The sequence below is a fragment of the Eptesicus fuscus genome, chromosome 12 (assembly GCF_027574615.1).
Source record: "Eptesicus fuscus isolate TK198812 chromosome 12, DD_ASM_mEF_20220401, whole genome shotgun sequence".
Classification (NCBI taxonomy): Eukaryota; Metazoa; Chordata; class Mammalia; order Chiroptera; family Vespertilionidae; genus Eptesicus; species Eptesicus fuscus.
The window spans coordinates 76,461,160-76,469,392 of record NC_072484.1 but is presented as its reverse complement, the minus strand read 5'-3'; the positions used below and the strand labels follow the sequence as shown (position 1 = coordinate 76,469,392).

The window sequence follows — 8,233 nt, the reverse complement described above, 5'->3', positions numbered from 1 at the left end:
TTCACTTTAAAATTCTTTTAAACCCAGCTACTGTGCTTAGCTGGAGGAGATAGTGAATTCCAACAGCTGACATACACTGTTGTCTAGGGGAATTTGCCCCTCTTTCATTTTAAATTTTTGAGGTAACATTTTGATTCAAGATTCTTTATTTAAATTATCTGGGTAAAATAAGTTAAGTTTGCCCAACTTCTTCCCCAGAATGATAGATATTTGTATAGTGTAGTATATTTCTAAATCACTATTTTTCTGTACACTATAATATGGGATGTCATTCTCTCTTTTCCTTTCTGTTTATTAAAACCTTGCTCAGACTTTAAACCTCATTTCAAATACCCCTGTGAAGCTGTCTCTCACTTTAGCGGTTCTTACTGATCTCTTACTTTAATCTCTTATAGCAAGGATGCTCAGCACCACAACAATTGGACAATTAATTATTCTATGATATTATTGTGAGCTGAAATCTCTTAATTTCTACCTGTATATGTTTTGGCTTCAGGTGTCAACACTGACTGGAAGCTTCAGAATGGCAAGAGACTTGTTTTCTCAACATAATTCTGTATAATTCTGTATTTATAGAAGATACTCACAAATTCAGGTTTATTAGTTGATCTATAATGATTTTGGTTTTGAGAAAGAGAGCAATTTGAGTAATATTAAAAGAGAGAAGTTGGCCTATAGAACAAAGGGTAAATTTAATGAAATCTGGATTATTTACATACAAATTTGCTATGAATTCTCCATGGCATTAGAAAAACTTTATCCTGGTTCTCTCTCCTTTGCTTCTTTCTAAGTCCCCTTCCTCTGTTGTGACTTGGGTTTGTGCTTTGGGAATGCAAATGATTTCTGTAACATTAGACCAAAGCAAAACATAATTAGAAAGGGAGATCAAAGATGCATCCTCTAGTACATCTCAAGGCCACATATGAATGATTTCTGAATGATATGCCATTTTACTAAATCATGCCACAGAGATAATAAAAAGTTATGCTACCATATTTAGTCTTGCATTAACCCCTGCATTTTGAGAAGTATAGTGTGACTTTGTCCAAAATAGTAATGATCCCCTCTAACATTGCAAGTGAACTCTTTGTATTGGCAAACTAAGACTTGGTCTGAAAGCTAAAGAACATGGAGATACTTTAAAAGACATAAACAGAAATAAAAGTGGAAAACAATGAAAAGCAAAGCACTGACTAGAATCACCAGTTCTCAGGATGCCATCCAAAGTTCTGTGGATTGGCAGACAGTTGAATTATTCATCGTAATAACAGAAAGAAAAGACTATTCTGTATAACTGTCTGCCTGGCCTGGCATTCCTACCTTCCTGATAATATGTTTGTTGACAGTGTGAAGCCTAATGAAAGTAAACACGGTATTTTGTCTTAAAGGAAAATACACTGTAGAGTGGCACATCCATTCTAATCTTCACATGTGTAAAAGACTATAAGTAGAAATAAAAAGACCCTTTTCTCAGCCTCTTCATATATGCTAGATGGGGACAAACAAACAAATAAAATCAAAGAAACAAGGGAAAACCCCCCACATATTTGGAGGTAGACCATACCTTATAAATCAATTACTATAATCTCCTTATTCTGCAGATGAAAAAAGTATGTCCTAAGGAGGTAAAGTAACTTAACCAGGTAACACAGTCAAGTCAACTTGACTAAATATGGGAAAATTTAAAAATGGCTTATCATTTCTCATCCAATTTATCATTTCTTTCACTATATCATCATGGGAAAAAGGAACTCTGATCAAAGTAGTTAAGGTTATGTGATGTATTTTCAGAGAGAAACATAGATGTACTTTTTTAGAAAAGCTTTGTAAAGTATAGATAAACACTGAATGGCTGGTCCAATATGTAGGATTATTTAGGGATGATGATGATGTTGTGAAAATGAATAAAAGAAGACCTCAGCCAAGACTGGAGTCAAGAGGCCTGTAAGGGGAGCTTTCATATCCTACCACTCATTACAGGTTACCTCAAACAGAAAGATATGTGTCTTGCATCTTTAATAGGACAATATTTTATACTCTAATACTACAGCAGAAGGAAAGAAGATTTTCTCCTCCCCCAGTAATGCCCAGCCAATGAGATACTGTCACAACCCAGCCAATAAAAGCCACTATACTTCAAACTCCCAGTTTCCTCCAATAGACTTTGTTTATAAGTGTTCCTCCCAACTGCCCCTGTCCAATATGGTTTTGCTATAGCTTGCATGTCCTTAATTATAATTCTCTGCTATTTCTGAATAAACCAATTTTTTTTTGCTTGTAAAATATCTTTTATTTTAAGGTCAACAGTGTCTGGCATGCCTTTGTGTCTCCGAAAGAAGTAGATTGATCAAAATGTCAGATTTCAAGATAGTCATATGTGCTAATTTGAAGTAAATAGTAGTTCCTTGTTTCTATAATCCAAGCCCCTCACTTCCCAAGAAATGATGTCACACTGGCATGTAAAATGTTTAACACATGACTTGCACCCAATTTTGTGACCATTTAATGGCAAGCCTCAGAGAATGAACTAGCTCTCAAACCTCAAGGTCTTGACCCTGGAACAAGCGATGTATAGAAATCTTCCACCATCCTGAAATTCCAGTAATGAATTCTGTATTACTTTCTGTATCAGCGATTTGGAAAAGTTTAGTTACTATTAGTTTCATTTCATAATTCATTAGTTTGATTGAGTGTCACTAAGCTGAACATCTGGAGACAAATGAAAGGTACATAAATAACTATCACATATTTAGAAGATGGGAAAATAAAAATCTATTTTGGAAAATAGAATGGTAATAAGCTGCTCTGGAAACTGTGTAAATGAAAGGAAGCCATCCATAGTCCACTTTGTCATAATCCAAGCAAAATAGCTTCATAAGAAATATTTACAACATTCCAACTGGATATGTGTTTTATCTTGGTAACCTCTATGAGTGTGTGAATACCTCCCTGAAATATAATTCCTTATTATGTATATACACATATATATAACATATTAATCTGCATACTTCTATATTCCCCAAAATATTGTCAATAAAATTTCTTCCCAACTCTGATTTCTGTGTAAGAATCCAAAAGTAGAAGGGCATTGTGAAACTCACTGACTGTGAAACCCACATCGTTGTACTCTCCACAGTATCTACCAAAACTGAGAACCTTGTACACATTCAACTGGTAGATGAGGTCATATTATTTCTTTCTTTAAAACCCTCAGATGGCTTCCATTTATACTTTAAATCAAATCCCTACTCCTTATTATCATCACATGACCTTAATTCATCTGGCCTTCCTTATCTTATTTTAAGCAATTCTCTTTTTTTCCTTTCTTTGCCCAGTAGACTTTTTAATTTTTCCATTGAGCATAAGAACTTATCTGAGGTCTTTCATACCTGCTGCTCTCTGCTCAGAACCCCAGAGTCCCAGGCATTTTATGCCTACATCTTCCATGCTAACTCCTCCAAAGGGCCTTTTAGGACCACTTAAAAAAACACTAAAACCCTCCATTATTCCAGAAAGACTCCTCTATAATCACCCTGGGTTCTTCTTTACACAAGATTTAATTTTACTCAGAATTTAAAAACTTTTTTTACATATGCATATATATTTACTTTCGTGTCTGTATTCCTCAGTAGAATCTAAACTCCCTGAAATTAGGACTATTATTTTACCTGTTCACCTCCATATCCCTAGTATTTGGAAGAGAGCCTGGCTCATAAATATGAAACAAATGAATTATTCTATTGAAATATGGGACTAAGAACAAGAGAACATATTCATATTCCAGAGTATACTGTAGCATCACAGTTAATCTGAGTTTCTTCCTCTAGTTGGGGATAAGAGCTGAACCCGTTTCTCTTTTTTGTACCTCAAGGAAGAGAATCACAAGATCTAGGAAAATAAATGATTGATGGGTAACAACTGATTTCCCACTGAGTCCTTCTTAACTTTTATGAGAGCTAAGGAAAATCTATTATTGTTCCTGGAAGGTCGATGCTGCATTCTTCATTTAATACTTCCCCCCACACACACATGATTTTGCTTAAATTAGTATGATATGGGGTAGAGACAGCCAAGATTCAACAATACCCCCACCTGTTACTGTGTCCAAATATTTTAGGAATCAAAGAAGAAAAACTCCCATTCTTTTTACCTTAGGAGACACAATACATAATCTATCTTCACTGATGCTCTGGTACAAGGAGATGCCTTTATTCAAGTCTCCATATGTATTTATGTATCTATGTGAATGAACCATGATGGGTAGAGTGTCAGGTTTCTCAGTTAAACAATGTCTCTTGAATACCTTTTACATTAATGATAATGTGTTGAGGTCTATATGGTTTAAAAAAGAAAGAAAAAATTTCATGACACTGATTCTACTTAAAGTAATTAAATGCTATTGAGAGAAAACAGACTTACAGGACAAAATGAAATAACTGCACAATCAAATTGAGTGTTGTGCAAACCTAGCCCATCTTCCCTTGCTATTTTCAGAATCATAACTCTAGATTGAATGACTCTGAGTTAAGATGTTAGATGGTTGGGCCTACTTTAAAAGTTATATGTGTGTGTGAGTGAATTGTATGTGGTATAAGAGGGTTTGGATTTTAACTGTGGATTTATACCAGTTAAAGAAGGTTAAACTTGGACAGAGCCAGAAATTATCAAGTTCCAAGGCTCATTTATTATAAATAATCTTCAGTAAGTCATTCTAGTCCTCTGCACACTATCAAAGCTCAGGGTGGAGGCCGATCTTTGTCAATGAACTTCTGAGTGTCAGAAATGTGCTACATTAATGGCAGGACTTTGACTAACATCAGTAGAGTGAGCCTCTATGATGGAGTTTGATAGGACTCTCTGCCACATTAAAAAAAAAAATCATTCTAGTCCTTTGGCATAAGTTTGTCCATCTCCAATAAAAATAAATCTGAGTTTAATTATAAGGTGACTCAGAAAACCACTCAGAATCTTTCAGAAATAGAAATATAAAATAATAATTTGTGATGATAACAATGAAATTAATGTGGCCTGAAGTAGCCATAAAAGGCTTGATATGCAGGTGAGGCTGGTGTTGGTTTCTGAATGGTTCTTAGCATTTGTATGGATTTAAATGAGTGGAAAAATCAACTGAAAGGAGGAAGATGATAAAGATGCTATTAATAGTGACAGATATAATATTTCTTTTTTGAAAACTTTCTTAAACTATTAATTTATATTTTATTATTTTTTAAAATATATTTTTATTGATTTCAAAAGGAAGAGAGGGGGAGAGATAGATAGAAACATCAATGATGAGAAAGAATCATTGATTGGCTGCCTCCTGCATGCCCCACACTGGGGATCGAGCCCACAACCAGGACATGTGCCCTGACTGGGAATCAAACCATGACCTCCTGGTTCATAGGCAGACACTCAATCCCTGAGCCAGGCCAGCCAGGCAACATTTTAAAATGCCCTTGTTTGCATTACAGGAATATCAGGGAAGGCAGTGTAGAATCTAATATAGACCTCAAGGTCAGGATTCAAATCTTTGCTGTTTTTCACATTTTATGGCCTTGCCTACACTACTTAATTTATCTGACTCTACTAGTATTTGTTTATTTTTTGGTCTATAAAATGAGGGTTGTAATACATACCACACAGAATTACTTAAATATCTAAGAATAATAAATAATAGTAACCATCTAAAGGGATGATTGAAACTGCTGAAATGGGCTGGACATAAACAGCTGGAAGTAAAAGGTAAGCCTGACTATAGTGTGAGGAGGAGGAGTATGGTAAGAGAAATTAGAAACTAAAGATAGAATGAGATTTTAGAAGGTTTTAAAAGTCAGGCTGGTGAGTTTGGAATTTAACTTCCATATCAAATATAATAACTAGTCTTACTTTGCAGATGAAAGAAGGAGATTTGGGGTCACCCAGTCTCCTTCCTGTCTCCGATGATGCTCTAATGATGTGTTTCCAATCACAATAGTGACATGCACAGAGCCCAGCAATATAAAGTTATCCCATGTGGAAGCCCTCCACACACATGTGTTTAAAATATGATTTGATTGTTTAGGCATTTTATTTAGACACACTTATATTTTTTTGTAAAAAAAAAATACGGATCCTTCTATAATAGCAACACAATATCCAGAAGAAAGAAAACCACTAATCAAGCCCGTATAATTCTATTTGATGCTCATATTCCCAGGATAGTGAGAATCTGATGGATTAAAACAGCATAATAGACTTACAGCCCTTACAAAACTCTGTGGGATGTTTCTGGTGTGAAAATCAGCGATTTTAAATTCTGGTGAGCAGAAAATATTGTTTGGGCAGACTTTTTAATATTTCTGGTCTTCAGAAACCTAATCTTTTCCCATTTGGGGGTGACAGTGACCTTAAATCAACTATTCACAATCTGTTGGCAAGTGAAATCAAAATATATGCTTAGACAACCTTTTTTGCACATCTTCACAGAGGGAAAAAAATAATAAAAGGAGTTCTCTGCCTAGAATATAAACTATGCTGACAATTACACTTGGTCTGCCTAGACATTTCCTGTGCTAACCTCCACGAGGAGAGTAATGCAAAGCTGCCTTGCACATGGGGAAAAATCAATTTCATAAGAGATATATCTTTATGTGTCATGATCCAGTGTATGATTGTGGCCTTTGATGTCTATTTAGCTGGCAGCAAATTTACAGCCATAACTTTTAATTCCCAGCAATGAGTGTGGCAAAAATAACTTAACAGTTAAATAGGAACCTTGTGCTCATTGGGTGACTGTAATCAACTGCCAGGAATGACCTTGAAATTGGACATTCCTCTCCGCTTAAGCGCTATTAGCAATATTTTTCAGAAAGTAAACCATTTAGTTGGTTGGGGAAAAAAAATACTGATAAAAATCTATTCTTGGCTACTCTCTAAATTGCATCACACTATCTGTTCGCCAGCTGAGGGTGAAGAGCATTGTATATTAAAAGATTTTCATTGTGTAATAATGTGAATACCAGCAGCAGTAATTATAAAATCAATAATTCGTAATAAATATGTCCTCCTTATATAATTACTAAATGATTGCAAAACCAATATTATGCACTCGTTAGAATGGAAAAGGTTGCCGTTAAAGACTTTCTATATTACACATTATTGTTCAACTCTTAAACATCCTTGGTCAAATGAAGCAAAGCTTCATCTTCATCAGAATTTAACTAAATGCTATTTCTTTCCAAGCTACACAAATATATTTGATCAGTGGTGAAACTAATTATTAAAGCACCTGCCTTCAACATAACTATGAATGGTATCTCTCTCACCTCCTTTGTTTTGTGTTGGATCCTATTGTGATTGTCACCTCAATAAAGGCTTTATGTATCCATATTCATTTGTTTCAGAAACTCGTCTAATTGCCATTTCTCATGTCTCAGAAAGCCAAACCCATAGAGAAATGTCCACTAGGCCTTACATTTTATTCACTGCACAAGTCACCCACATTCCCAGGCAAAGCGCTCGTTTTTTGGTCTTTGATTGCCTTACTTCTGAATTGTCCATGACCCTGTGAGGCTACCTAGGATTCGTCGCCAACACGCCAGGGCTGAGCACTTGCCAGAGACACCACACATGTTGGAATGCAATGCCTCTGGCATCAGAAAACATGGAGTTTAATCCCCTAACCTCACACATTTGTCTTATACTTCCTCAGGAGTCATTAACTCTGGGTGTCTTCTCCAATGCCACTTCTCCAACTCTGTGACAACAAAATGTAATAACAAGAATTCAATTTAATACTGACATGATCTACTGGAAATTCGGGTCAGATCCCACAAGTTTAAGGGCTCTGTCCCATGATATGCTTCCACTTCAGATGCCAATTACAAGTCCCAGACCACCCCACTTCTGACTGATCTGCTATAGGTAAATTGGGGGGTCCTATGGACCCCCTCCTCAGGTTTGCTAGAAAGGCTCACAGAACTCAGAAAAGCACTTTAGTTTCTGTTGCTAGTTTACAGCCAAATGGAAGAGATGCATAGGGCCAGGTGTGGCTTTCATGCACTCTCTGGGTGTGCCACCTTCCCAGCACATCTCCCCTCTCCAGGGATGGGACAATGGGGCTGAATGTTCTAGGGTTCTAATTAAGATTTGGTCACTCTTGCAACCAGCCTCCATCCTGAAGCTATCTAGGGGACCACCAAGAATTGCCTCAAAAAAAAATGCTCTTGTTACTCAGGAATTCTAAGAGATTCAG

The 8,233-nt window shown here is 36.0% G+C and overlaps 1 non-coding gene across 1 annotated transcript; it reads left to right on the top strand.

Moving 5' to 3' along the window:
* The first annotated feature begins 4,718 nt into the window (after window positions 1-4,718).
* Window positions 4,719-4,868, top strand: LOC114230069 (small nucleolar RNA SNORA62/SNORA6 family). Its single transcript, XR_003615921.2, has one exon. It is a non-coding gene; the product is annotated as a small nucleolar RNA SNORA62/SNORA6 family (small nucleolar RNA).
* Window positions 4,869-8,233: the final 3,365 nt, after the last annotated feature.